A 12031-nucleotide genomic window follows, 5' to 3' on the forward strand; every position below is an offset into this window, starting at 1 on the left:
TTTTTTTTGCTGTAAAGTCAAATTACTTAAATAAGTGTCTTGGGAGCACTAATTCATGAATTAATAAATAGAAGTTTTGATGTGACTGTATTAAAACATTACAGCAAGACGTGTTGGAAATAATATCTCTTAATTATGATCATTTTTCCTTTTTTAGTTCCTTGATTAGGGCTTGTTAGCATTTTCATTAAAGTTAATGGAGAAAAAGTATAGTGTATTTCCAACATGTGTTAGTTTAAGTGGAAGGGCTTGAATTCTTCAAGCAGGTATATTGTGTGTAATTTCAAAATTCATATGGGTGAAGAAAACACTCTATGACAGAAATCGTCACTACAGAATCTAATCTGAGTTCTAAAAAAAATATTTATCAATGGAACCAACTCAACTATAGTACTTTAAAAAACCCTTTAATTCTTTGTCTGCATTTTTTTTTAGTTTAGACTATTCTGATTGCTGACTTTTATGGGATTATACAGGTTATGGAGGAACCTCAAAAGATGAGACTTACTAATGTCTAGTTAGAATGTGATTCTGCTTTGGTTTGTGTTGGGTTTACTACTAGGATTAATGTTTCTTGAATGCATCGTAATCGATGAAATACTTGTCTTAATTATAAAATCAAGTTTTGAGTTACTCATTTTTTCATGAAAAAAATGTGTGTCTGTTCATAGATAATCTTTTCATTGGTATAATAGGCTACCATATAGTCTATTCTTAGAATTCTTTATGAATAGATTGTTTTTGTTAACATATGAGTTTTGGTCTAGTCTCCCATATCTTTTTATTTTTTTTTAATAATATTTTGTTTCATGTGATAGCAAATGATTGTTGTTACTTGAGGTGTCAGCATAACTGAGATGTCAAGTTGCATAGTGATATCTAACATGAAAACTTTTATTTAAAAAAAATTAATTAGGATAAGGAGAATAAGTCGAGTAAATAATAATTGATTTAAACCAAAAACGTATAATTAATGTTCTCAAAATGTTTATTGAATAATTAAAAAAACCTTCTATTTGTTGTGTTTTACATGTGTTGCAAGACTTTTTATCAGAGTACCTATCGGAACTCACATTCGGTTTGTTCAAAATTTGCATCAGGTAAATATAGAGGAAGGGGTCGTGGAAAGATGAAACGTGTGTTGCAAATGCAAGAAGCCAGTGCGGGAGGGCTTCATCTTTTTCCTAACAGATGAGAATTTGGTGTGAATCAATATCTCTTTTTAATATTTACTAGTAACTATCTATAATAATAATACTGATTAAGAAAATAATAATAAGACTAATAATAATAATATAAATTAATATTATATTTATTAATTATTTTTAATATTTTTAATATAATTAATATTAATATTATTATTATTATTAGCCATATTAATATTATTAGTTATTATTAACATTATTAATTATTAATTATTATTATTAGTAATAGAATTAATACTGTTAATAGTAGTAATCATAATATTAATAAATAAAAATATTATTATTATTAAAATAAGAATAATAATTGGGTTACGAGTCACTCAATGGTGTTTTCCTCTCAATCTTCCACATTAGGGTTGTGTCTCAAGCCTCCCATTTAACCTAATTTGTTTAGGCTTAAGTGACTTCTCGCTTTGGGGCTAATGGGCTCACTTGGGCAAGTAAAACGTAAAAATGCCCAACGTTATTGGTGTTATCTCGCTCAAGCGAGATTCTACTCGCTTGAGCAAGATCCACTGGTGGCATCTTGGCTTTTTGCGAATTTGGGCAACTGTGGTGAGTGTTGATGCATTCCAACTTTCTCTTTTTAGCTTTGTATAGTTTCCTTTTACCCAATTATCTCCATTCTTACCTAGAATCTTGAAATTAACACAAATTTGGAAATAAATCTTTCTTATTCAAATTAAAATCATAAAATGTGTAAAAATGTATAAATTCTTAAATTAGGGGTTATTGTATACTTATTTTAGCAATTAATACTCATAAGTGTCTATATTTTAATATGAAATATTACTAAAATTTGGCACTTATCATTGATCTTCAAGGAGTCTCATATCTCCTTAACTAACTTTAACCAACATTCTTCTTATATTCATATTTTGATAGTGCACATTGAAGTGTGCTTAGCTTTGTTGTTGAGTTGTGTCTCATTGAACTCAACTTGTGTCTAGTCTTCCTTTGAAGCCTTGATTTCTATATCACCTTTTTGCTATGATATACTATAATTGATAATTCATTGACTTTATGTACATTTCCATCTTATCTAGTACCCAAGAATGTTGGAGTCCTTGTAATGGATACTCCCTCAGCTATCATATGTTGTTCCATGTGTGTCGGGTTGGATCTTTTCCTCTAGACGTTTTCAGGAATTCAACCCTTTAGAGGTTGAGCCTTGATACCAAATATAGAAAACAAGAAACACAAGAAGGGAGGGTTTGATTGTGTTTTAGTAACTTAACACTTTTTGTAAATATTGTCTAATGATGATTACTTAGACGATTGTTTTGTATGGCAAGCAATTTCTTAATGACCTTTTAACCTATATTGTGTCTCATGGAATGTGACAGATCCAACTTTACAATAAACATCAAACAAACATGGAACAAGTTTGTTTAAAAGAAAAATAAAACATAACAAAAATAAGGCCTTTTATTTTTATAAAAGTTTTGAAAATAGGATCCTTTTCAAAAATATTTTTGTTCACTTTGTATTGTTCTTTGTCTAAACTAGGCAACAAAATCACAAATGTTGTTTTTGAGATTTTTGTGAAGAAGAATTAACATTATTATCTAATTGAAAAGAAGAGTTCAAAGTATTGAAATCCTCTTTAAGGATTTCTTGGCTATGTTTGTAAGGGGTGTCATAAGATACCCTTCTTCCTTTTTGGTTTCCACTTCTTTTTCTTTTTCAATCAAACCTTCACTTGTCTTTTCTGGGGAGGAACAATCTATATCTATATCTCATTCAAATCCAAACACAGATTTTGCTTTAAGCACTTCTTCACAAGATTTGTTAATAGAAGGTAAAATGTTATCAATATATGGGTCAGCTCCAGACAAAGACTTTTCCTTTTTTTCCTTTTCTATTTTTCTTTCTCTTTCTTCCTCTCGTGACCTTTCATACCTAGACTTGGAGGGGTAAACCTCCCTCTTAAACACTCTCCTAGAATAGTATGTGTTAGGATAATCTTCATTAAAAGCATACCTTCTCTTGAGTTGTTGTTCTATCCTAATACAAAAATGAACCAAATCATCAAAAGGTAAAAATTTAACCTTATCTGGGATTTCTAGGTTTAGACCATTCTTAAATTTGTCAATGGTTTTTCTAGGCTTTTCCCTTATTCCTGCCCTCAACATAAGTACTTCATTTTCTGCTTATATTCCTCTATAGTTGTATCTCTCTATTGAAGCCTTTGAAGTTGTTACGTCAACTCTCTTTTATAATAAAAGGGAATATGACATTTTCTAAGGGAATATTTGAGTTCATTCCAATGTTTAATGTTAACAGCAGGGTCCATTATTAAAATAGTCCACAATACATGGCTAGTCCCTGAAAGCTAAAACAATTTCTATCATCCTCAACATGTTGGCTATTAAAAATATTTTATACCCTCATCTCTCAATCTAAAAATTCTTCTAGATCATTTTTCTATAAAAATGCGAAAGGTCTACCCTATATTCTCTTGAAAAAGTTTCATGCTTATGCCTATGATGATGTCTTTGGTATGGTTCTTCATTATAATCATGGTTATATCTACTCTCAAATTGTTCATCATACTCAGGGCTTCTTGTACGTTTATGTTCTTCTTCTTCAATCCCTTTGCCCTTATTGAGACTTATTAATGCAAACATTTCTTTCATATCTTAATTCATTTCTAAACTCATCAAATTTTCTATTTGTCTTCTCTATTTGATTTTCTAAATTTTATTTTAAAAAGCCAAGTTCCTCTCTCCACCCACAACCCTCTTCTTGTTCCCTATTACTTCCTTGAACATTGATGACTTTTTACAGCAAGTGCACCACGTTGTCAGAAGTAATAATATGTCCCTAAGGACGGATATCAATCCCACAAGGAACAATTGAATAATCAAGTAAAATATTCGCTAAATATAAAACAGAACAATAAAAAGTGTGTTGAAAGTGGTTGTGTTTGTTAGAAAATATGGTCTTAAACAAGAGGGGGGTGAATTGTTTAAAAGGGGTTTTTGAAAACTTTTTCAGATTTAATGAAATTCTTTGTATAAATCTAGAACAGGAATCAAGTTAGCCAAGAACTCAAGCAGTTATACAGCAATACACAGAAAAACAATCGATTGTTTATATCAGTTAAGCTTTAAAACAGAATTTAAATGAGTTTTGGGTAAGAGAGAAACACACAAACAGTTTATATTGGTTCACTCTTAAGCCATGAACTACATTCAGCCCCCAGAAATTCACTGGGTAATCCACTAAGCAATCAAACTAGATTACAAAAGACAAACCACCAAAGTAGTGACCTTGAACCCTTCAAGAAACACACTACCTTTGGAAAACCACACCAAGAGTATTGATCTTGAACACCTCAAAAACACACAATACTCCTTGACAACACAACATCAGAAATACAGTAGGTTTAGAAAGGATTACACCTGTTCAAAGTACAATCTGAATTGAATACAATTGCAATCCTATTCCACTCTCTCTTGAAAATCCAAAGCTTGATATGAATCTTGAAATCTTAGAATCAAATCTGTCAAACTGAATTTCTCAAAACTATTTTTTTTCTTATTTGAAAACATAAACAAACCATTTATATTTTCCAAAGATTGGTCAAAGCAATTAATGAAGGAGTGTATTCAGTTAGAAAACATTTTAAACAGATTCACCATTCAAAACTGAATTCTGTTAGGATTTTCAAAGAAACAATCGCTTGAAACCACGAAACAACCGATTATTTTGGCTTGACAGTTAAGTCAACCAAACCAAATAGTTTTCAACCTTTTTCAAAACTCCTAAGAGCAAAACAACCGGTTGATTCGAAAAAACAACAGGTTGTTTTTCACTTAGTTGGAAAAACACTTGATTTCAAAAAGGTTTTAAATCACATCAGTTTTAGATTCAACAAATGAGTGGATCACACTCTATTCTACCCAGATCCCACCCAAACACAACAACAACACCAACCTTTCATCAAACACCTTGGATTTGGAGTCTTCAAAGCACATGATCACTCTTGATCAATAGTGTTGGCAATGATTAATAAGAAAACAGGCAAGAATTGGTTGCTTCAAGTTGGAAAATAGGGATTAGGTTTCTTCTTTCCCACTCTTATGTATTTTGATTAGCATGACAATATTGTGTCTTTGATTGATATTGATGCCCGTATAAAAATCATTTATATCGATTCCTCACATATAAAATTATTAAGATGCTTCCTAAATAATGATTTCTCACATATTTATAAAAACAACTTATCTTTTAAGATTAGACGTTAATAGCAATTAACATTTCAAGTCTATTCCTAGCACTCAAATATGTTAAGTATTATTGTTTAGGTCAGAACCCTAAAAACACTTTCAGTCAAATTTAAGATTCTAGATCAAGAATTAGAAGCAAAACAATAATACCAATAATCAATCAAGAACATTATATTATGTTATGATATCACCCCAATACATAAGAGTTTGAACACATTACTCCCAATCATAAAAGGTAGAATTAGCCACACATCTTGTAACACCTTTTATTCTCCAATTGGGTTACAAGTCACTCAATGGTGTTTTCCTCTCAATTTTGCACACTAGGGTTATGCCTCAAGCCCCCTATTTAACCTAATTTGCTAGGGTTAGGTGACTTCTTGTGTCGCGTTAATGGGCTTGTTGATTAAAACATAAAATGGCCCAGTGTTTTTGGCACTCTCTCGCTCAAGCGAGATATAGCTTTGATGTTGATTTGGTGTTTCTATGCTTTTGTGCGTTCTAGGGCTTTCCAATTTTCTCCTTTTAGCTTATATTATTCCTCTTTAGCCCAGTTATCTCCATTCTTCCCTAAAAATATGAAATTAACACCAAATTTGGAAATAAAATGTTCTTATTCAAATCAAGATCATAAAATATGTAAAAAGGTATAAATTCATAAATTAAGGATTATTTTATATATATTTTAGCAATTAATACTCATAAGTGCCTATATTTTAATATGAAATATTACTGAATTAGCCACTTATCAAACACTAGATGCATGGTTATGGCCCATTTTGAAATAAAAAAGATATGGTTTTTAGAAATAGGTTTTAGATTTGGTGGAGTTCCAATCAAGGTCAACAAGTCAAACTTTCTCCAACTTCACTCAGGGAAGAGTGGTGAGTCACTAGGACTACTTAAATACCAAGTCTTTCCTTAGCCAAAGCTTACCTCAGGTATTCTTAACAAATTCCTCTCAAAAGAAACTTAAAAACAATTTTATTTCCTAAATGTGGTGTGTGCAAGGTGTCCTAGTGATCAAAAGAATATCAACTACAAATGGAGAACAATCACCTAGATATCATGGAGACTTTAAAGAATAAAAGAAAGCAAGAAATTAAACACAAATGAATTAAAGAAAAACAAAAAAGGAGAAAGTAAACTATATGTGTCCCATGTGAAAGTACAAGTGACACTTTGAGCCCCTTGACACTCTTTCACCTACTAATGAACATATTTGACTATTACAATATTTTTAAATGGGATTGCTTTGGAAGAATTTTCCCAACCAACTAATGTAAGAAAAATAAGCAAAGAAAATAAACTTAAACAAAAAGGTTGAGTGATACAAAGCTACTATTACTACAATTTTTAATGATTTTCTTTATTTTCTTCAAGTTGTCAATTCTTCCTTCACTTTATATGGTCTTGATTTTCCATCTTTAGTTGCTGCCCTTTCCAATTTTATGCACTGTTTGCAAGTCTTTAACAAGGAATCATTAAATTGAAATTATCTTTCACAACTTCTAACACACAATTCCAAACAAGATGAAAGTCACCTTAGGAGGCCAACAAATAGAAATCAAGAAAAGCTCAATTAAAAAAAAATTGTTAAATTCTAATGGAACTATTATGATAATTGCTATTATGATAACTGCAAGGAGTATTTTAAGAAGCAAATCAATAATTAAAGCTAACAAAAACAGTAAGCACTCAAATACAAAACCTAACAATAGCACTAGAATAAATTTCAGAACAAAAAATTTTAGAATTAATTTTTTTATGCACTTGTTTGTTTTATAACTTTTTTTCCATAAGTGATTTGGTCTTAAATATTTTTTACAGAAACTTCAATCCACTTAGAACAAAAAAAAAAAGAATTTCATATCAAATCGCTTTTTACAGGAAAAATGATAAATTTAACAACAATGTTGTTCCCTGACGCTATGAAATTTGTTGAGCCTTTTGAATCCGAGTTCTTGTCCTTTCGAGATTTATATCTTTTTTTAACTTTAAATTTTTTTATGAAAGTTTAGGAAAATATTCTTCACACATATATGAACTCGGCATAAAATTTTTAGATCAAAACTCACAATATAGGAATTGATATGATTTTTAGATCAAAACTCACAATATAGGAATTGATATGACTTTTCCTGCCAATTTAGAATTTCTAAAAACGAGTAGATTTGAAGAAACCTAAGAAATTCAAATAAAATGAATTGAAACTTTAAGACATTATGGAAACCTAACTCTAATTAACTTGTTAATGATCTACTAACTAGATAAGAGATTCAAAATTTCAGAAAAAGAAAAGCACACAAAAGGCACAATATGACAAACACCCTATGGTCTACAAAAAAAAAGAAACTAAAATTGAATCAAAGTAATAGTTGAATCTTATGACATAAAGGGAAATAACATGACTTATGACAACATGTAATGGATTAAAAACTAAAAATAAAACATCATAAACTGAATGTACTGAATAAAATTGAAAGAAGACTAAAAAAATTGAAAAAAAAAAACACAAGCAAACACAAATAGAAGTCCTACTACACAAGAATAGACAATTTAAGTAGAATTAAGCATTTTGAATCGATTAAACTAAACAAAATAACAATTAAATGGTGGAAACAAATAAAAAACATTCAAGATATAAAAAATAGTGAGTGGAAAAGAAGCAAATTGAAAAACAAAATCCTTATCTCTTGAAGACAACCAATCTAGACACCAATTGATGTAATCCTAGTTTGCATGACTTTGTCTCTTTTGTTTTATATTTTTGGGGTACGAAATTGGTAGGATTTGATGGCTAAAATGAGTGAAATAAACCGTGAAGTATTGGTGTATGGAGAATGATAATGAAGCTTAAGAGATGTTCAACCAACTCAATGTAGTTAAAAACACGAGTAAACTCGCAAAAACGGACGATGCAGCGATTTTGGAGCCAAAAAACGAGTTGACTCGAACGGTGGATCGGTGCCAGAGCAAATCGCACCGCGTCGCCGTGGAGCTCGCTACATCGCTCCCTCGGAGGTCGTCTCCGAGCCGCCTCGTACTGTAGCGCGGTACATTGTTTAACCTAAAATAAACCCTAAAATGTTTTAACCTGGTGCGACCCAATGTGTACTTTTTAGAGTAAAGAGTAAAAAATAAGAAACCCTAGAGAGCACAGTACCGCACCATAGAACATCATCGTCGTGAATCGCGATGCCGCCGCCGATCACGAACGCCACCGCCACCAATTACGAACGCCTCCGCCGCTCGCGATGCCGACGCCGCCTCCGCCTCCACAAACGCCATTGTGGCCTCCGCGAACGCCACTGCTCCCGTTTTCCCCTTCTCTTCTCTCTTATTCTCCATCACAATCCTGGTTCTATTTTTTTCTTCTCTACGATAGTGCCTTCTATTATGGATTCAGGAAGTGGGGACAATACAAAAAAAAAAAGGAAGTGTAAAAAAAGGCTCTACTTGGAATCATTGTGTTTCTATTAATGGAAAATCAAGAAACGTGAAGTGTAAATATTGTGAGAAGATTTTAACTGGGGGTATCTATAGACTAAAGCATTATCTTGCATGCACTTCAAAGGATGTTGGAGCATGTCTTGTTGTCCTAGAAGAAGTTAAAAAATTAATGTTGGGTATTGTTTCAATGTTGTAGCAAAATTTAATCAAGAAATATATGTTCATAGTAGACTTGGAAAGCAATGTGGGTGATTCTGAAAATTTTAGAAAAAGACTTTCTCAAGAAGAGAGTGTGGGGGGTGAGTCATCAAGTATTTTCAAGAGAAGGGGAAGTCAAAGTACTATCAATTCCATCTTCAAGAAAAGTGAGAGGGAAGATGCATGTCAACAAAAATTGCTTTATTTTTCTACAACAATGTTATTCCATTTAATGTAGCAAGGAGTGAAGAGTTCACTAAAATGGTTGAAATGATTGCCAAACATGGTCCTGGAATTAAGCCACCATCATACCATGAAATCAGGGTGAAATTTTTGAAGCAACAGGTTGAAAAAATCAATCAAATATTGGAAGAAGATAGATTATGTTGAAAAAAAAATGGTTGTACAATAATGACTAATGAATGGACTGATAGGAAGAGAAGAACCATACTAAATTTTCTTGTAAATAGTCCAAAGGGGACTTTTTTTTGAAGTCGATTGATGCTTCTGACATATCCAAGACAGTTAACAAATTTTTCAAGATGATGGATGATGTTGTTGAAGAGGTTGGGGAATATAATGTAATCCATATTGTAACTGATAATTCAGAAAATTACAAAGCAGTTGGAGATCTCTTAATGCAAAAGAGAAAAAAAAATTATTGGATACCATGCGCAACACATTACATTGATTTAATATTGGAAGATTTTGAGAAGAAAATACCACTCCATCAAGAGACCATATCCAATGGTAAGAAAATCACAACTTACATATATTCAAGAACTAGTTTTATTTGCTTGTTGCATAAACATACTGAAGGGATAGATTTGATAAGACCAGCTAATACTCGTTTTGTCACTTCTTATTTAACTTTGGAATGTTTAAATGAGAATAAGAAATCACTTATTAGGATGTTTACATCTAAGGAGTGGCAATCTAGTTAGTGTGTAAAGACTAGAGATGGAATGCTTGTTGAAAATTTGGTATTGAATAAGGAATTATGGTCAAATATTTTGAATTGTTTGAGGGGTGCTCTTCCCCTAATTAAGGTGTTGCGCATGGTGGATTCAGATGAAAAACCAGCCATGGGATTTATTTATGAAGAGATGGATCTTGCTAAAGAGAAGATACAAAGTCTTTTCAATGGAGTTAGTAAAAGTTAAATAACTAATTACCTTTCACTTTTATTTTATTCCTAATTTTTTTAGAAATATAAACTTTGTTTTCTATATTAATTTATTTACTTTTATCTTACTTAGTTACACTCCCCTTTGAGAAATCATTGATCAAAGATGGGACAACCAATTGCATAGGCCATTACATGCTGCAGACTATTATCTTAATCCCATATTGCCATCATTTGGAATTTAAAGCTGATTATGAGGTGAAACAGGGAATGTATGAATATTTAGAGAGGATGGGATGAGACATTGATGAGAGAACTAAGATTGATGCCCAAATTGAGAGTTTTAAGAGCAAATCTGGATTTTTGGGTAGTGAAATAGCTCAACGTGCACTCAAAACAAAAACTCCAGCACAGTGGTGGGAACAATATGGTGATGCACTTCTAGAACTACAAAGATTTGCAGTTAGAGTTTTGAGTTTGACTTGTAGTTCATCTGGGTGTGAGCGCAATTGGAGTACATTTGAAAGGGTAAGCATTTAAATTTATAAGTTCATTTTATAATTAGAATTTATGAAGGGATAAATTTGTGATTTATAATTATTTAGGTCCACACCAAAAAAAGAAACGGTTTACACCAGAAGACCATGAATGTTGTAGTCTTCGTGATGGCTAATTCAAGATTGTGAAGAAGAAGGATGTTAGGAACACAAAAAACTACAACATTGATGAGTTTGCCTCTGATGATGAATGGACAGTGGAAGATAATGAAGCAAATGATATTGAACTTATGGATGATTTGGTTGAAGTTGGAGAAGTTGAACCTATGGATGATTTAGAGGTTCCTCCAATTGTTGCGGATGATGAAGGTCATGGCATAGATAACATTAATGAAAATGAAGATATTGTAGTAGAAGAGGATGATGATTATCCTTCAATTAATATGAAGGATTTCCTTTGATACTTTATTTGTATTAGATATTTGTGAACTTAGTTGTTTTTTGTATGAACAATTTATGATTTATGAAACTATTTTCAGTTGTGTTATGTATTGAATATTATTTTTCATATGTTAGTGACTCTTAAGAGTCGAGTTACAATTCTCGAGTTACGATCTTTTAGCTCCTTCCCGATACTCGTACGAGTTACGAGTTTGACTACATTGGGCCAACTCCTAAGAGGTTCCCTGCTAAAGCACTCACAAAAGTGCTAACTAGGAAAGACATAAGAAGCAAATTGAGGTTGAATTTGTGCAACAATTCTTTATTCAATCAAAGTTAATTTACAAGAGGGCTAACACTTGTATTTAAAGTGTTGTGGGAAACCAAGGTACAATCTTTAATCCTAAAAACTCTCCACTCATAGAAGGACAAGTGACTCTCTCTAATTGGACCAAATCCTCTCAAATTAAAGGTTGACAAGTGTCTTTCTCTAATTGGAGAGAATACTCTCCATTCCCATGAAGACAAATGGCCTTTTGGCATTGGTGGGAATCTTGTCCATTGAGGGGATGACATGTGAACCTTTATGCCTTCCTTGCCACTCCATGTTTTCTATTTGCACTCTAATAATTTATTTGTGCATCCTAGATGGTCTAGAGTTGCATTGGGTCCAAGGAGGCCCAATTGTAACTCTATCTAGACTCTTTCTTTTTCTATTTACATCCTACTCTAATTTACCAATGAAAATTGGCCTAAGAAAATGACCCAAATACAAGCCCAAAATAAAGCCTATATTACTTTATACAATGTTTATAAAACTAGAGAAAAATGGAAGAGCAGACAACAATTAATGTGACTTGTGCTTGAGTGGATCTT

General features: G+C 31.9%; 1 pseudogene; it reads left to right on the forward strand.

Annotated features, from left to right (window-relative positions):
- Positions 1-1658: 1658 nt before the first annotated feature.
- Positions 1659-11175, forward strand: LOC137838314 (uncharacterized; annotated as a pseudogene).
- Positions 11176-12031: the final 856 nt, after the last annotated feature.

The sequence above is a fragment of the Phaseolus vulgaris genome, chromosome 4, assembly GCF_051622355.1.
Source record: "Phaseolus vulgaris cultivar YP4 chromosome 4, ASM5162235v1, whole genome shotgun sequence".
NCBI lineage: Eukaryota > Viridiplantae > Streptophyta > Magnoliopsida > Fabales > Fabaceae > Phaseolus > Phaseolus vulgaris.